Source organism: Arvicanthis niloticus, chromosome 11 (genome assembly GCF_011762505.2).
Source record: "Arvicanthis niloticus isolate mArvNil1 chromosome 11, mArvNil1.pat.X, whole genome shotgun sequence".
NCBI lineage: Eukaryota > Metazoa > Chordata > Mammalia > Rodentia > Muridae > Arvicanthis > Arvicanthis niloticus.
Window position 1 is genome coordinate 79,325,739 of NC_047668.1, and position 18,403 is coordinate 79,344,141.

The window sequence follows — 18,403 nt, forward strand, 5'->3', positions numbered from 1 at the left end:
CAAACACTCAAATCCTAACTCCCAAACCAAACAACAGATTGCTGAGCTGGAAAGTCGACTTTTTTTTTTTTAAAGGTAAAAAAAAAAAAAAAAACCACTTGTAACCTGATTTCCACTATCAACACAAGTCTAAAGGATGTCATGGCTTCTCGTTGTGAAATCCAGTGCAAAGAATTTAAGGAGAGGAAATCACTGGCCTCCCCGGGCAATGGGGGTGCTTGGTGGAGGCACTATCGGGAGAAGGCTGCTACATATCTCTGGGAGACCGTGCCCTCTGAGACAGCATGGAAGGGATGCACCCACAGAAAATGAGGCAGAGGGCTTTCTGGATCTCTTGGCTTCTGAAAGCATATATGACAGGGTTGATGATGGAATTGTAGGTGGTGGGCAGGAGGGTGGCGTAGGTATAGATGGAGGGGTAGGTATGATCAGCAATCAAGAAATAGAGGGTGAAAGGCATCCAGCAAGCAGCAATGGTCTCCATGATGAGAGCCAGGGTCGAGACCCCTGTCCGGGTAGTCACGTAGTGCGATGTAGCCAGGAAGTGGTGTTGCAGGGCTATCTGATGGGCGTGCCTCATCACAATCTTACAAATCTGCACTTAGAGCTGAAGCATCAGGGCAAACATGAAGAGGAAGGAGATGGAGAGGATGGCAGCGTTGTTCTTAGTGAGAGGTCTGACCACGCTGCAGGTGGATTCATCCCTCAGGCAATTCCAGCCCATGACAGGCAGCAGTCCCAGGCAGGTGGACGGTCCCCAGAGCATTACTAGCACGACATAGGTAAAGGTGACGGTCCTCTCGGAGTGGTACGTCACGGCGTAATACAGGGAGAGGTAGCGGTCCGCAGTGATAGCCAGCAAACTGCAGACAGAGGCAGAGAAAGAGGCGACAATGAGTCTGATTGTGACCAGCTTGGTGGCTTCTAAATGAAGCAGATATGCAAAACTACAATTGATGAAGAGTCCCAGGCCAGCCAGCAGGATTAACTGTTTCCTATGTAAGAATGCTGCTTTTGTCTAGTTTTATTTCTTTTCCTTTAAAAGAGCGTTTAGTTAAGATATTAAAAGTTAGTCTTTCCTGTATATTAAAGACTGCCAGAACACTGGTTATAAGAGACTCCCTCAGACAAACCTTACTGCTTAAAATGTGAATTTCAAGATTCTGTCCTGCTGCAATGGTTTGGGTTTGGTTCTGTCAAATATTAATTCTGGAAATGGAGGCTGTGGAAGTTACCTTGTTATGAGCTATGCTGGAAAGATGATTAGTATCTTGAATTTGAATGGTGATTAAATTGTTAACATATTTTTAAGAGCTAAGAAAATTTCTAAACTTCCTTTTTTGTTGTTTTTTTTTTTTTTAATGGTGAAAACAAAAGTGTATATTTAGAATTAGCCATCTGGACTCTTGCTGGCAACATCCAGAGCATCATAATCCGGAGCCAAGCGAACACACGCCTTCTTCTCTCCATCGGGCCTTAGCAGGGTATTGACTTTGGCCACATCAATGTCATATCTTTTCTTCACATCCTGTTTGATCCGGTGCTTGTTGGCCTTGACATCCACAACAAACACAAGTGTGTTGTCCTCTATTTTCTTCATGGCTGACTCAGTGGTCAGTGGGAATTTGAAGATAGCATAGTGGTCAAGCTTGTTTCTCCTGGGTGCACTCTTTCGAGGATATTTTGGCTGCATCCAGAGCTAGAGTGTCCTGGGACATTGGAAGGTGGGTGACCTTCAAATCTAATTTTTGTGGCTGTGGAAGCCTTTTAGCACTGCCTTCTTAGCTTTCTAGGCCTTTACTTTGGCTTCTCTTTGGGAGGGGCAGGAGCTTCCTTCTTTGCTTTCTGCACCACCTTAGTGAAAAGGCCTAAACTTTCATTTGACCATAAAACTTAAAATATAAATTCCAAAGATTAATCTAGAATTGCCCTGTCTGGAGATCAGTTTTTCATGATTTCTGGGCTTTGGTTCACATGAACACATATATTTTGTCCATGCTGAAATGGAAACATTTTCTGTTAGGATGATTGCTCATGAAGAATACATTTTGAAAGGGCTCACAGGCCTGAGCATGGCGAGCATGGCGAGCACGGCGAGCATGGCGAGCATGGCTCTGGCCGGCCTTGCCCTTCTCTCCATTCCCTCTGCCCTGCTAAAATCCCACTAGATTGCATTTCTAAAGCTAGTCCTCAATATCTGTTCCCTTATTTGACCACTTCCACCTCCTGAGATTGACTACCAATGTCCACCCGTCAAAGTATTTAAGTCCAGAATAAAAAGCTCATGGTGGCTGCCCTAATTAACATATCCCATCAAAATAAACACCTCATTCTCACATGAGGTTTCAACTTCCACCTTTATAAACCACCATTTTCTGTTGGCCAGTCTTTATCCTCTCTATGCAGAGGCAGTCCTTTGTCCTTCTAGAAAAAAATATCCCTGCCCCCCATCCCTTGTTTGGCTTCCTCCTCTCTCTCTCATCTTCCATCTCCTGTCCTTGTCCCTGCCCAGTCGTTATTTGGCAACTAAATCTTTGTGCTGAGAACTTAATCTTAGGGTGTCTTGTGCCAATACTGGTCCTTTCATATTTTATTGTAAATACTATGAGACTGAATATCTTAATACGTAATTTGATGTGAATTATCAACACCAAATATGAGTGGCCATGGCTGAAAAACACAGATATAACTTTCTGTAGCATGGAGTTTGGCTACTCTACTTTATGCTTCTGGAAGGTCATGCTCCTCTAGCCACCTGCTCAGCTGCTCCCTAAACACACACACACACACACACACACACACACACAGACACACACACCACACCACACACACTAGCATATATTTAACATGCCCTCTAGCTCAGTGGTTCTAATACTAATACTCTGCCTGCTACCCCAGGCCCACTCGTTGGCTCTTCTGCAGCGCTAAACTTGAGGTGTCTTCTACCACATCATGGCAATTCTCTGTTCCTCTCACTTGTGTCCAGCTTAGGGAACCTAGCGGTCCCTCCTTCCCCACCTCTTTCCACTCAACCATTGGCTGTTGTCTTTTTATTGATTGATCAAAAACCAATTGGGGACAAGGACCTTCATCTTTTGCACACTTAGATTTCTGATTAAATCAAAGCATTAGAACCAATCACAAACAACACTCCCCCAAATTCCATGTTCCAATGTGTCAACACCTTCATGGAGTGTCTACAGTAACAGAACAAAGAGTCATAAATGAGGTGCCTGTCACATAAAGAGATGGAAACATTTGGAAAGTGGGTTAAAGCAAAGCCAGGATCTGTAGGCCTCATATGTGGGCTGACACCATCCTCAGCTAATGATTTGTTGGAAACTAGTGCTCTGTAAGCACGAACCCAGTAGTCACATCTATGTTGGGTTGGGAAGAGAGATGTTAATGAGTAGCTATAATGGATGCTACAGATGCCTTAAGATAATTTGGGTCTGGCCTCCCACCATCCCCACCTCTCTGCAATTATTAAGGCTCATTAGTTAACTGGCCTATTGAAGGCTCAGTGGAAGGTATAGCCTTCTCTCTGCATCTTTTACTGACAGTATAGACAATGGACAGTGATCTAGGCAAGTCTGATAATTGGGTGCTAAGGGAATGGCTCGGTGGATAACACACTCACCATATAAATGTGAGGGCCTGAGTTTGATCCCCACAGCCCACTTGAAACCAAACAAACAAAAGCTAGACTTCTGATAGATAGAAAACCATGAGGGGTGGATCCCTGGGGCTCACTTGCCAGAAAGTCCAGCTTTAGGCAGTCTCAGGTCAGTGAGGGATCTTGGCTCCCAATATAGCACCTGAGGAATGACACCTGAGGCTACTGCCCTCTGGCCCATACATATACATATGTGCACACATACCTACATACCCAGAATTGCACCTGTGAGACACACACACAAATAATTTAATTTAATTTAATTTAATTTAACTTAATTTAATTTAAAACAAAAACCTCCTTCCCCTAGAGACATTGCAGGTGTGGCTGCTGTGTCACCTGTGCATCAGGAGGTGACAGAGAGGAGAGGCCATGTCTACCCTCAGTGTTCTGACCTGTGAACACCTGAATGATCAGTAGCCTAACACCCCTTGAAAAAAATTGAGCCTGAAATGACCACCAGCCATGAAGTCCAAAATGGGCTGGCTCCCAAGCAGAGTGAGCCCAAGAGGAGGAGACAAACTGCCTGGGACTGAAGGCCTAGGGTGGGAGTGAGTCTCAGGCAGAAAACCTCTGCACCGGGCCAACTGAACAGCCAAGCAATGAGCAAGCCTGAGATGACCACCAGTCCATCCACCAGCCCAGCACCAAGGGGCTCAGATAAGGAACTAGCCCAAGATGACCACCAGTCATTTGAGGGTGGAGAGAGGCTTACTCCATGCCTGATGACCAGTGTCCAGCACCACATTGCTTGAATGGGACAGAGCACTGTTAATGCGACCCCAGACACTCAGAGACCCCAACATCATTAAGAGGATCAAGAAGGATGTGTACACAATGAAAAGAGGCAGAACTGGATACTTGAGGGTAGTGAGGAACACCCTGATGTGAGTAGCCAGTGATGACACCCAGGACACAGATGGGGTTCTGGCCTACATGCCACCAAGGGCCATTGATTGGTTCTGTAGCAGCAGGGTCTATTATTACCAAAACACCAGGCTTATGTCCAGCTAGAGCTAAACAGCAAAGCTTGCTCTGGTGGTGTGTGTGTGTAACAGAGTCAGGAGGCTGAACATCTCAGATACCTCTCAGGCCAAGATTCAGGGCTTTGAATTGGCTCACTCCAACATCTACCTCATCAATGAACTGTTGGAGTGCACAAAGGGTCTGGTCCTACAGATCCAGAACTACAAGATCTGTGTGACACAGGGCAACAACAGGATATCTTAAAGATGTCCTAGTGAGGTTCCAGTATTGATAGAAAGAGTATCAGTAGCCAGAGGCCTCAACCCAGATCAAGAAGTCATTGCAAGGAACACTTGCAAGCAAAAATGTGTGAACAAAAGAGTACGTTGTAAAATGTACAAAGAACCAATAGAAATGTTTTGAAATAAAAAAACAACTATTATTTGGGTTTTTCAAAGTCTTTTGGCTATTCAGAAATTATCTTGTCGAGCTTTGTTTAACAATCTGTTGTTGAGGTGTTGAGGTATTTGAAATCATTTCTATAAGCAACTGCTTTAATACCCTATGTCTCTGTGACAGAAATGGGTAAGGCTGTGCATCTGAACTTTATACTTTTTGTACAAATTTATATGATTCCATGTAAGCTTAATACATAATAAAATAGTGAGTGCTATTTATGAGTATGTGGAATTCTGTATTATACCTGGACTCCGAACTTACAAAATGGCCAGTGACATTTTCTGGGCATTTCTGCTTTTCCTCATCGATGCCATTCAGTGAGAAAATTGACATTCAGGTTGTCCTCTCTATACCTACTCTCTTTTAATAAACAATTTATGCTATTGTGTTTATATAATAAAATTTGACCTTAAATATAGTTTTCTTGACACCAGCACTAAATGTGTAAGGGGTCCAAAATGTTCCATCAGTCTCTTAGCAGAGGTAATCTTGCATGCCCTGGCAGGGTGCTCTCAAGCAGGATTTTTAAATAGTTGAAAGGTACTGGACACCCAAGGAGGACACCTGCAGTTTTCTATAAGTGTTTGTGTTTAGGGGCTGGAGAGATGGCTCAGGGGTTTAGAGCAGTGTCTGCTCTTCAAAGGACCCAGGTTAAGTTTCCAGCACCCACATGAAGGCTCACAACCTGATGCATAAATTTTAGGGGATACTATGCCCTCTTCTGTCCTCTATATGAACTACACACAAAGGGGACAAAACACCCACAGGAATTAAAAGAAACATAACATATGTTGCCACTGTCCTTTGTTTTCTTGTGAACTTTTAAACTGATGTGTGTTACCATTATGAGGAAACATGTCATCTAGAGAAAGATGCTGAGCACCATTTGAGATGCTAGGACATCAGAATCTACTCCAGGAATGGACTCCAGGTAGGCCTGACCTAAGAGCTATTCCTGCCATAACTGCTGGCTGCTCAAATCTGGCTGGAGAGTTTGCCTGGCACTGGCTCCTTGACATATGGCACTTTCTCCCTCAGCATGGGATCAGACCAGATGGAACAGATCTTTTCTCAGTGGTGACAGACAGACAGAAGAGATCAAACAATGGTGAATGTTTGATGGTGAAACAGTGATGTGTCCAGAGACTGTTGCTCAAGGACAAGTGAAGACCGATCGTGAGGGAATCTTGCTGGGCAGAGTAACCTTTGCTCCCTATACTCCTTAGGTTTCTATAGCTGTGATAAAACACAGACTAACTGGGGAGGAAAGGGTTCATTTGATTTCCATTTCTCAAACATGGGCCATCACTGAGGGAGGCCAGGGCAGGAACTCAGTGCAGGAACCTGGAGGCAGGAACTGAAGCAGAGGCCATGAGTGAGGGCTGTTTCCTTGCTTGCTCCATGTGGCTTCTCAGCTTGATTTTCTATACATCTCAAAATCACAGGCCTCCATGTCAATCATTAGTCAAGAACAAAGCACAGATTGCCTGAAAGCCACCCATGGAGATATTTCCTCTGCTGAGCTTCTCTCTTCCTGATGAGTAACCAGTCTAACTTCCCAGATGCTGTGTCAGGCTGACAAGAAACTAACCAGCATCGCTGTGACTTGGCTAGAAGCCTGGGCAGAGGAGACTGAGGTTCTAAAGGCAACACATGCTTCATGGCTAGATTTGTCTTCAAGCCAACAACAAAACAGAGACAACAGTGCCAGCCTTTTCAACAACATCTAAAACCAAAAGAATCTAGAGCAATGATTCTTGTGTATGGTTGCCTGGCAAGACCATGAATGTGCTCTAACCTGGAGGTGTAATATTGTGTAAAGTTTACCCTTATGTTATTTCTAATGCTGGTTTCTCTATCCTACTATCTGGGTTCAATCTGGACATAGCTCTGTTATGTTTATTCTTAGAAACTCCTGTCTCATGTTTGTGTAAACATTGCTCTCATCCATTCTTTGCCACATCAATAAAAGCCAATGAGCCAATATAGAGCTTTAGAGAGGATAAGGTGCGACTTCCTATTCTAAAAGGAATGGAGAAAGAGACAAGAAAGTGAAGGAATGGAGCCATATGGAGAGGTCCAGGAAGCATCAGGAGAAGAAAGTTTGAAAAAAAGGGCAAAAATGAAAGTCATGTAGAGGTATTGTCTGGGAGGAATTCTGACCAGCTTGCAGTTTTGGAACAGAGTAATATTTACTCAGTATTTAGCTCAAGGTTATTTTAATAAATCTTACTTCTCTGTGTGGTTGTTGGAGACTACTGAAGGTAAAGAAATACAGCTGCAAGATTAATTTATTGCTTAGATTAGTATTAAAAGTAATTCATTTTACTTTTTGTTTGTCTTTTTTTGACATTGAGAGAGTCAGTTATGTAGCCTGACTCTTCCAGAACTCATGATGTAGAACTCACAGGTATCCATCTGCCTCTGTTTCCCAAGCACTGGGAAACAGGCTCTTAACACCATACCCCGTCTTTTTCTGCTTCTCACTTTTGTCTTACAGGCCAATGGTATATGAGTGGACACAGTCTAGGTTGTAGACAGGGCTTCCAGGGCCCAGCTCTGACCCTAACCACCCCTGGAGGCTTCCCTGCCTATATGCCCTCAGGTGGATGTCAGGGGGACAGGAGCAGAACTTTGAGGATCTGGGATGTCAGGAGATAAGCAAATTTGGCTGGTGGCATCCTGGGACAGAGAATCCTCAATAGTGTCCCTGGGATGCTCACCCAGGCTCACCTGAAAAAGGAGGATATACCAGACAAGATAGAGCTGATGTCTCAGCCCCACCCTGTTTAAGTGAACATGGTCTCTACCTGAACACAGCGTGGAAAGGTCATCTAGGATCACCCAGAATACACAGGGATTGGATGTCTTTAAACATGGGATAAGTCCCAGCATTCCTAGGTAAAGTTAAATCTGTCTGGAAATGAGCCTCTGAAGAACTTCTACTAATTACCCTCTACCACCCTTTGCTCCAGAAAAGGAACTGTCAGTCCTGGTTTGGCCCATGCTTCTGCAGGAGGTGGGATGGGTCATCTTTCACAGAGGCAGGGCCCCTTGAAGTGCAGAGAATCAGATAACTGGAAAGCTACACAAATTTTATTTACAAAATAAATGTCCTATCGATGGCATCTGGGATAGGAATAAAGTTACTGCCCCCAATTCTGTTCTGTTGAGCTAACTGCAGTAGCTATCCCAACCCACAACCTTTTCTGAATTGTCACTGAGATGCCAGCACACAGGTCAGGGAGGGCCTCCTTGTGCTTCCATGGAGAGCAACTGCCCTCTAGTGGCCTCATGATGCAGCATCTTATCCTTGAGAAGAGGTTCACCGGCACTCAACCCATTTAGGTCATTTAACCTTTTGTTAAAGATTTATATTCCTCCTCATGTTGCTGCTGGTAGTGAATTTGTCCAATTTCTTTGGAGTGCAATTTAGTAAACCTCAGTTAAAAATAAAAAAAAACATATGTCCAAAGTATGCCAGGTTTTAATAGTATAACCAGAGTAGGTGGGACAAGAGCATTTCTTCTAGAACTATGACCACGTGGACTGTGCTTCCTTCCTCTTGAGGCTGTTGAGCTTTTGTTACTGCCACACTGCATGACTGGCCTCTAAGGCCAGGCTCTGAGAGGCTTTCTTTGGGTCACCACCACCCTGTTGTGGGCAAGCCAGACCACAGCTTTTCCAGCTGCCAGACAGCATATCAAACCTTGGCAGGCCTGAGTTAAGAAGACTTTGGGCCCTAAAGACCTCATCTGGTAGGCAGCCCACCTGTATCCTGCAATATAGTTCTACCAATCCCCAATGAGCTGTCAGGGAAATTGTACAGATGTAGCCAAAATAAGTGTGGCTATCACCTGAAGTTGCTAATATTTGATGGTTGTAATATAACAATTAAGGGGACAGAATTTCATTACACTCACTACCATATTTTATCCAATAACTCATCTGGAAACTTTCTACTGGGTAGCACTGGACACTAATTGTGGTTTCTACAATGGGCTACTCGGATCAGCAATAAACCAAAAATGGTCCTGAGAGATGGCTCAGCTGTTAAAGGCACTGGATGATGTAGGAGGAGCTAAGGTGGGAGGAATGCTGATAGGAAGAGAAGGAGTAAGAAGAGGAGGAGAAGAAGGAGAGGAGAAGCTAGGTGATGAAAGAGAGAAAGAGGGGGGAGACAGGGAGGCAGATGTTCATGTATCTCCACCAGTCAAAGATAGTTGATATATCTAGGTTGGGTAGTGGGTTACACCTCTGATTGAGCAATACCAAACTTATAAAGCCTTTGATTAACATTGTTAAAAAAATGTATAAGTGCAAAAAGGGAAAGGGGGCATGAGATAGGGGTTTTCTAAGGGGGGGGATGGGGAAAGGGGATGGCATCTGAAGTGTAAATAAAATATCCAATAAAAAAAAAAGAAAAAAAAAAGAAATTTAAGAAAAAAATAAATAAAGGCACTGGATGCTCTTGCAGTGGACCTTGCACTCACAAGGCAGCTCACAATAATGCAGAACCTGGGTATAGGGGATCCCACACACTCTTCTGGCTTCCACATGGGCAGTGCACACATGCAGTCAGAAACACATGCACTCATACATGTAAAATAATAAGATTTTTCTCAAAGAAATCAAACATTTTTTTTTTTTACTATGTAAAAGTTCATTGTACATGGCAATGTGGGACAGGAGGCTATTGTCATATGAGTACATATTTGCACTGGGCAGATCTCCTCCCAAACATCCTTCTATCCTCATTGAACTCTATCAATCCCATTTACTGCCCAAGAGAGTTTCATGCTGTGTATACCAATATGATTTTTTGATATTTCTATAAAATCTAGAAACTACAAACTCCTCTCTTTTACCTTCCTTCTTTTTCTGTTGTTGAACAAAAGTATTACATTTCTCATTTTTTCCTTCAACATTCTGAAACTGAGCTATGAATGCATTTAAAACTACTCATTAAAGAATTAGGATATGGAAATTCCATCAAAGTTTTAATGTTAGTGCGTACATTTTCCTCAGAATAGGGAAGGTTGTAAGCAGCATGGGACACCCTGCTAACCAGAACCAAGGCAGCCATAGTCTGGGGAACACAGAAGCAGCACACTGTAGCCTGTGGAAGCCCAAAGGGGTAAACAGTAGAATGAATAGAAAGGTAGAGGAGCCCCGCCCACTGCCCTAAGAGAAATCTGCAATAAAAGATGAAGGCACACACTTTGCTAAAGTTGGATATCCCAACACTAACCTCAACCAAATAACCATCCGCTCTGATGGAACTTTCTACATTAACATACTCCTGGCCATTTGTAAATAAATGCTCAGTGTCCACTTGGGCCTGGTCCTGTGTGTGTACCTGTCTGTGTGGGCATATGCTTTCCTGTGCATGTGTGTGTGTGCATTGGGACAAGTGCCTATGTGTGCCTTCACCTCTGGTAACACTGTTATGAGATTTCCCAGGCATATGGCATCTGTGAACATACACACATGATGACATACTAGGAACCTCATGCTAGAATGATCTTCAGAGAGCAGGTCAGGACAATGAGAAGACCCTAAGGGGAACTTGTTTTTTCCCTAGATGCTTGTGGTACAGATTGGATGGTTTGGAATCTCCTGTCTGCCTAATCAAATCTGAGGGTCTCCCTGAAGCCAGGCTTCCCAGGTCAGTGTAGCAGCATGAGCTCACGGTTACCACTGTGTCCCGTTGTAACCACGGAAGACAGAAGGACAGCAATTGGAAGTACTGGTAATCCCTAGGAAATGCCTAAGGAGGGGCTCACACTGGAGGACCTAAGGAAGTGACCACACTTCCTTAATAATAGTCCAGATGGAACTCAGAATCCTGGTTACTAGGTAACCAGAGGCCAACTGTAAGTGCCTTATGTGACTTACTTGTCTGGAGGTGCTTGTGAGACCAGGATGTTCTCTTGTTTCCAGACTTCCAGTGGCTCAGGACAAAAAAAGCTAAGAGTGGTTCAGAGACGTTGGATACGCCCTCTGACACAATTCTGGCATGTTTCCCACAGGGATCCCAAGGTAACACGGGCCAGCCTGTAGCAAGGAACTTTCTGGTTGTTCCCCTGATCCTCTTAGGTCCCTGCCTGGGGGTGTGTGTTCCTGTGAGACACTGAGGAACATTCTTTATGCTCACTCCTCAATCTATGGTAATGGATTGCTGATGTCCCTCAGACTTTCCACATTTAAACCTTCCTAGGTCTGTCCTCAGAATAAACCAAAGCCACGCCCTTTTTCTTACTGTCTACCATGAATCTGCTACCACCTGGGAGGTGCTGGACCTGATAATGAAAACGTGAGTGGCTACATCCAACATAGGTTTAGGAGGACTCTGCTCTTTTCCAGGACTCTGTGCTTCATAGAGCAAGTATGATTGTACCCTGGCAGTATTAGTCCTTGATCCAAACCTGCAAAGTGACATGGCCCAATATGGGCTGGGGGGACTCTAGTTTCTGTCTTTCACTGTCCCCAAGGAGTGTCAAACACTACCCTTTCTTGTGTCATGGGCAGAGCTCTTTCCCCATTAGTATACAAAGTTCCAGTCCCTATCTGACCTATATGGGATTAATGGAACAAGACAAGGTTCTCTGGGGGGCCATCCAAGAAGTCTGGACCCAACCAAGAGCCTGGCAGAGAGCATTTAGGCTTCCACCCATTGTGTGAAGATCTATGAAGACCTTTGACTTCAGCATGGAAGTCAGAACAGTGCAGAGAGCCCCCAGGATCTATGCTCACTATATAGATTCTTCAGACTCAAGTAGCTTCCTCTAGCTCTATTAGTAGGTTAGGGAAATAAGGCATTAGGGGTGACACCCTCATGGAATGCCACAGGTATGGATCCTTCTGGCCAGACTTGGGGGGAGGACCAGCTAATAAAATGTGAGTGGGCTTCAGGTGAAGAGGGAGGTAAGAGCCCATCTGTGCAGTTGGTTTGAGGGGAAGAAGGAGGTAAGGGCCCATTTGTGCAGTGGGATGGAGGAAGAAGAGGGAGGTAAGGGACCATCTGTCCAGTTGTTTGAGAGAAGGAAGACAGAGGTAAGCACCCATCTGTAGAGTAGAATGGGGGCTAAGGCTGAGGACTAAACAATTGACAAGTGCCCTGCCATGGGGATTCCCACTAGAGGAATAGTACCTGAGACTTTACCTGCAGGTGGAGAAAAACGGAGATCTCCAATGGGCTCCTTGGTTCTGAGGAGCAGAGGAAAGAATAGAAGCTGAAGGGCCCTGGGAGACTCCATCCCCACTACAGCCCAGCCCAGTTAGCCCTGTCTGTCCTCCAAGGGACAGAAAGTGTCTGGAGTTCTCCAGACATAACCTCATATTCCTGACCACTATGTCCATCAGCACACAGACTGGCAGCCATTGTCTCGTCTGATGCGGCCCACTGCTATGCTGGTGATGTAAGGCCAGGCTTGTGACTCAACTTCCTCTGCCCGGCAGTGCCATATACAGCTTTCTGTCCCGCTGGCTTCAGAAATTCAAAGAAGATTTTTGTGAGTTCCCAGACATGGCTGTCGTAAGGCGGCTGATGGAGTATGTGGGGTTCCATGTACCTTCTGTAGAGGTAGACACAAAGCCAGGGAGCTGCTCTCAGTGTTGGAGGAGCAGGAGGCCAAAAAGCTAAAGGTTGAGAAAGGTGAGGAGGCCTGGGTTTGGCTGCCTGTGAGGTGAGGAGTTGGTTTCAGGGATGGGTTCCACCAGGGAATTCTCCAGAGCTTTGGCCTAAAGCCAAGGCTAGACAGTAGTCAGGTAAGATGTCCTACTGTGAGGAGAGTACTGGAGATTCTCTGGCATGAAAAGCCCTGTGTGACCATCAAGGCCATCTTGGGGAAGCTCACCCCATCCTGGAAGCTTCTAGGCTGCCTCCACTAGAAGTCCATCTCCTTCTGCCCTTAGATTGTGCAACAACTCCAGATCCCCCACTGCAGGAGGCTTCTGGGATGCAAGAGACTCTGGCTATGAGGCCAGCTTCTGTGGCAGAGCCACAAGGAGACCTGCAACCCTGAGAGGACACTGAGCTCCTGGGACCAGCACTGCTGGAATCCTTTGTGCCAGAAGCTGTACAAGTGCAGCTTCTGGCTGTAGATCAAGCTCTGCCCACATCAGCTGATGTACATTCACCTCTATGAGTAGCTGCCAATGCAGCTACTTATGTGGCTGGAGATGTGGCTGCTGATGTGGATGCTGATGTGGATGCTGATGTGGATAATAACGTGGCTGCCAATGTTCTAACTGCCAGGCCACTATTTCTATCTGCCATTGTGTGGTTAGGTGTACTAGAGTTTGTTTTCCTTTTGCCTGAGGTTGACATATAGTTAGAAGAATTATCCACTGAGTTCCACCCAGCTGTGGTTCCCTGCCTAAGCTGTTCTTTCTTTTCTTTTTCTTTCTTTTTTTTTTTTAGAGAAAAATCTTTTATTTTGTTGGATTCTTATTTTTTTAATGGTTGATTTTTTATTTAGGTTTGGATATAAATAAAAATGAATTGTTTACTAGTCTTAAATGATATAGTTTATTTTCTATGTGGTACAATCTACGCATGTCTACCAAGATTAGCCACCACACACTTATACACACAAAACATAAAATAATTATTAAAAAACCAAAACAGTTTAAATGCAAAAATGGAGTCTCCCTCTAGGCGGAGACATGCCCTGTTTCTTCATTTAAAGAGTTTAGCCAGTGTGGCAGTTCGGGGATCTAGCTAGGACCTATAGGAATGTGGGTTCACCCTAAGATAACGTACTTTTCTTTTTCAGGAGCTCCCACCTCCTCTTTTACCCACAGCCAGTACTGTCCCCACAAGTCAAGCTACCATGGGGTTCTGCTGAGTCTGCCTGCCTTTCAGAATGCTGACTTTGAAAGGCAGAGTTGTCTGTTTTTCTCTAATCTTTTTCATTACAATGTGGCCAGACCCTCCATGTGCTTTTAGACTCTTTGGGCTTCCTTGTTTTCTGAAGTTTGTCTCTGCACCAAACAAACTCCTCCCTGCATCTCTAGTCAGCTGGACAAGGACACAGCATCTTGCCAAGCTGTCCTTTTCCTGCACTTCAACTATGAGATGTTTCCCATAAGGCATTTAGAGGGTCCAAAAAGGAGCATGATCCCCCTTAACTAGGACAGTTCCTCATTAAGTCATCTGCAATAGCCCCACATCAATGATGTGGAACCCAGAAGCTGAGGAACTCGTTGGAGTCCTGCATCGATGGCAACACTGGCAGGATTTGAACACAGATCTTCTTGCAGGGGAATATTTTCATTATGTGCTTCTTGAAATTCACCAGCTGCCACTAATGGAGCAGGTACCCTCCAGCCTGGAGAAATATAAGTCCAGATGCTCTGATAGGACTTTTTCATATTTGTCCACATTTTATAGTTTTACATGAATTTGGGAAAAATTAAATGTCATCGTTGACAATATTACTAACACAAAGTCTTACCTCTGATCCACTGTTGAGATGTTGTGGTGTTTGGCTGAATCTCTTTGTGCTCCCAAAGGATCTCACAAATGTACCCACCCAAGAGCTATCTCAGATCTTAGAATGAATGGAACACACACACACACACACACACCCACACACACACACACCCACACACCAGTTAATTTTAAAATGCCTTGGCTAACTCAAAGGCTGGATACTCCTAAACCTTCCCCTGCTATCCCAGGCCCAATGAGGAAGTGGCCAGTGGCCCCTTATCTGAAAACTCACATGGCCATTGGCTTTATCTCTGGCTGCTGCTGAGCCCCATTCTTCGTCCAGGTAATTCTCTCTGCATCCTACCAGCTCGACTCTAAGTGTCGGAACCCATGCCCAACCATTGGTCACTTGTGTCGTTAGCGATAGATCAAAAACCAATTGGGGACAAGGACCTTCAGTGTCTGGACATACAGATTTAAAACATTAGCACCAATCTCCAACATAGAGACAGAGTTCATCAAAGCAGACCAACTACATCCTGGTGTAGCAGGGCCCCAGACGCTAGCACAACTGATTCCATGATGGCAGTACCATTCAGGCCATAAATCTCAGCATATAGACAGAACCACCTGCCAAAACTAAAACAAAAGCCTAATCCATTGACCTCCAAAGTTCAAAGAAAGTCTGTACTAGCCTTGCTTTTTGACTTCTATAGTTCTGCTTCTGGTTAACTGTTCTTGTTAACTGAAATATGTCAACACAAGATGTGATTTTCTAATCTTTAAATCTCACCCTGAAAAAAGCTTGGGGCTCTACTGGGATCTCAAACACCCAGTGTAGTCAACAGCCAGCCAAAGAGACTAAAACTTACTGGCTAAAATCCATATCTGAGCAGTCTTCTCTTGTGAACACTGAGGTGCTTAAATAATGTAATGGAGCATAAACACAGTGACTTCCATCAACTCTGGCACTCTGAGACTCCATCCTGTCTGTGAAAATTTCCAAGCTTTGTCAGAAATTCTCTTTTGCCCTTGAGACAAATCTCATTGTGTAGATCTGACTGGCCTGGGACTCTCTATGTAGACCAAGTTAGTCTCAAACCCATAGCAATCCCCCTGCCTGTGCCTCCTAAATGTTGGGATTAAAACCATTCACCATCATGCCCAGATGTTTGTTTGTTTGTTTAATGTGTAGAAGCTATACAAATTTTTACTTAATTCATAATTTTACTTTCTGACTGATTTTGTCAAAGTTCATGACTTCTTTGGTATTTTTCCCTTGTGTCCCTTATGTATGTTTTGTCTTTATTTTTGGCTAATCCCAACTTCTTTCTTTGTCTTTATTTTCTGTTCTTCTAAGTGTTCCTCAGAGAGATTTTTCCTTGTTTTTTTAGCCTTCTTTCTTAACATGAGCCTTTAATATTTTCTTCAAGTGTGACTTTCTCTGCACCCCGAATTTAATACATCACATTAAAAAAATTTTAATTTGATGTGCAACGAGGTTTTTGCTTACAAGTATGAATAGCAGCAAATTTCTGCAGTGCCCACAGAGGCCAGAAGAGGGCATCTGATTCTATGGAACCAGAGTTACAGCTGGCTGTGAGCTGCCATGTGGGTGCTGGGAACCGCACGAGCCTGGGTCTTCTGCAAGAGCAGCAGTGCTTTTGAACAGTCTCTCCAGTTACAGTAGTAGTAATAATAATAACAGTAATAATTTATTAATTAACAACCAATAAACAATTATTAGCTGATAATCAATATTATTGAGTATTAATAATTAACTATTGGCTCACAATTAAGCATTAGTTAACATTAATAAATAATTATTGGTCAACAATAATCATCTGTTAAGTGTTACTTAACAATTAATTATTAATTTACACCTGATAATTTATTACTATCAATAATTTTAGATGCTTATGAAACAATATCAATGAATAACTAATTGATATAGTTAACTAATTGTATTTATTTTAATTACTTAATTGTCAATTATCAATTAGTGTTCAATAATTGTTTAAATTATTTCTGACTTCTATGAGGGTATTTTATTTTTTTCAGTCTCTATAGAAAACTAATGCTTCACTTCTAAGCAGGTGAGAATGTCCTGATTTTTTTGTCACTAATTATTCTTTAGTAAAAAAAGCCATCTCTCTGTATGGCTTTCATCCTTGGACACTTTTGCAACTTTAGCATATGATGAAATGCATCACCAGGCCTCAGAGTGATCTGTTACCACTATGTCCATTAGGTACCATTTACTGATAACTTATAATAATTTCTATGTATCTAGCAATTTGAAGTATCTGTGTCTCACTAATGTCTGAGGAAAAAGGAGACAGTAGAGTCTCATGGTGATACCTAATTTGTCTTTCCCAATACACACTTTTATTCCACAAACATCTTTTTTTTTTCTAATTTGAAGCTATATTCCGTTGTGAATATAATGAAGTCATTTTAGGCCAAGCATGAGGAGGCTCTCGTGGGTTTCGTGAGAGGCTAGCCTGTTGTCTCTTTCTCTCAGCCTGCTGACTCAGTGGGGAGATGCTTCTGGCATTTTCTGGTAACTGCTGCTAAGGCAAAGGGCTCCTCCACCTCAACAAGCTGTACAGACAACCACAGAGATCATTTGTTTTAGAGTCAAATATGAGTGACCGGGGCTTAAGAACATTAGGTTACAAAAAATGCCTTGTTACATTATTGTACACTTTGGTGACTTTTTATAATAACAGAGCAAAGAGAGCAATAAATCAAGAATATGTTGGTAACACATTGGTGGGAACATCTGGTAGCTGGGCAGCAGCAAGTAGAGGGAACCAGCTCCGGATGGGGTCCCACAAAATCTCTGGCTTGGCAGAGGACAGGGTGCGAACAGCCGTTGTCTCTGCCACTGTCTCTGCCCGAGGGTGATTCAGGGTAGAGTGTCAGCAGGGAAGGTCCACTGCTGCCCATCACCCTCTCTTCCGCAGAGAGAGGAGAACCCCGAAGGCGCTCCAGGAGAGCCGGCTAAGCTGGGAGGTGCTGGCTAGGTAGCGGGAAAGAGAGTGGATCTCTCTCCCAGTGTTAACAGCTCTCACTGAGCAGCTGAGGGGCCCTGGCTAGCTGGCCAAGAGGGGAGGATCCATGACAGAAGCTCTCGGGCAATGGAGATGATTTTTGTGTGTGCTTTTACTTCTCAATTAGGCTCAATATATACAGTTTGGGGTGGGTTAAGGTTTTAGCAGCAGGTAGTCCCATTGGCTTGGTCTGAGATTTTGGGGATGCCTCATATGCATGTGGGGAGAGCCTGGGGCACTATTCCTACATGACCCATGGTCATAGACCTCTCTCTGTGGGAGGGGCTGTGAAGGGCGGAAGCTGAGAGCCAGGGCCCCAGGAACAGAGCTGAATGCCTTCTGTCCCAGGGGGTCTTCGGGGTTCAAAAGCTCGTTCGACCAGGCGCCCGGCTGTCTCTCATAGCTCAGCGCCCCACACAGGGACACTTTGCCATCGAGGTCATAGGTTATTTGATGCCACCCTCAGCCTTTGGGTTGGTATACTTCATAGCCTGCAGATCCCTGAGAGAATTGAAGGTTCTAGTGTCCCTGTCGTGGAGGTAGGAGAGCAGGCCATGGCAGCAGAAGTTCCTGGAAAGAGTCTCAGAAGACACAGATTTGCCAGACACCCAATCCCTATGCACTGAGAAGTGTGGCTTGAGCTGTGGTTTGATCATTTTATAAGCTCTCTTCCAGCACATCTGGGCCCTGCTTCTACCAAAATCCAATGATGCTCTTATGAACTGTGGGGGTGGTGACCTTGCTCCCAGAGCCGTGGGTAGGCACCTGCTTCTCTTTGCTGTGGGCATTAAACCTCATTGGCTCACC

The 18,403-nt window shown here is 44.2% G+C and overlaps 1 non-coding gene and 2 pseudogenes across 1 annotated transcript; 2 read left to right on the top strand and 1 right to left on the bottom strand.

Annotated features, from left to right (window-relative positions):
- Positions 1-247: 247 nt before the first annotated feature.
- Positions 248-1,600, bottom strand: LOC117716873 (G-protein coupled receptor 12-like; annotated as a pseudogene).
- A 2,375-nt stretch (positions 1,601-3,975) lies between these two features.
- On the top strand, positions 3,976-4,105 carry LOC117717410 (small nucleolar RNA SNORA17). The gene has a single exon (XR_004607903.1). It is a non-coding gene; the product is annotated as a small nucleolar RNA SNORA17 (small nucleolar RNA).
- Positions 4,106-4,450: 345 nt separating this feature from the next.
- LOC117716874 (uncharacterized) lies at positions 4,451-13,251 on the top strand (annotated as a pseudogene).
- The last annotated feature ends 5,152 nt before the right edge of the window (positions 13,252-18,403 follow it).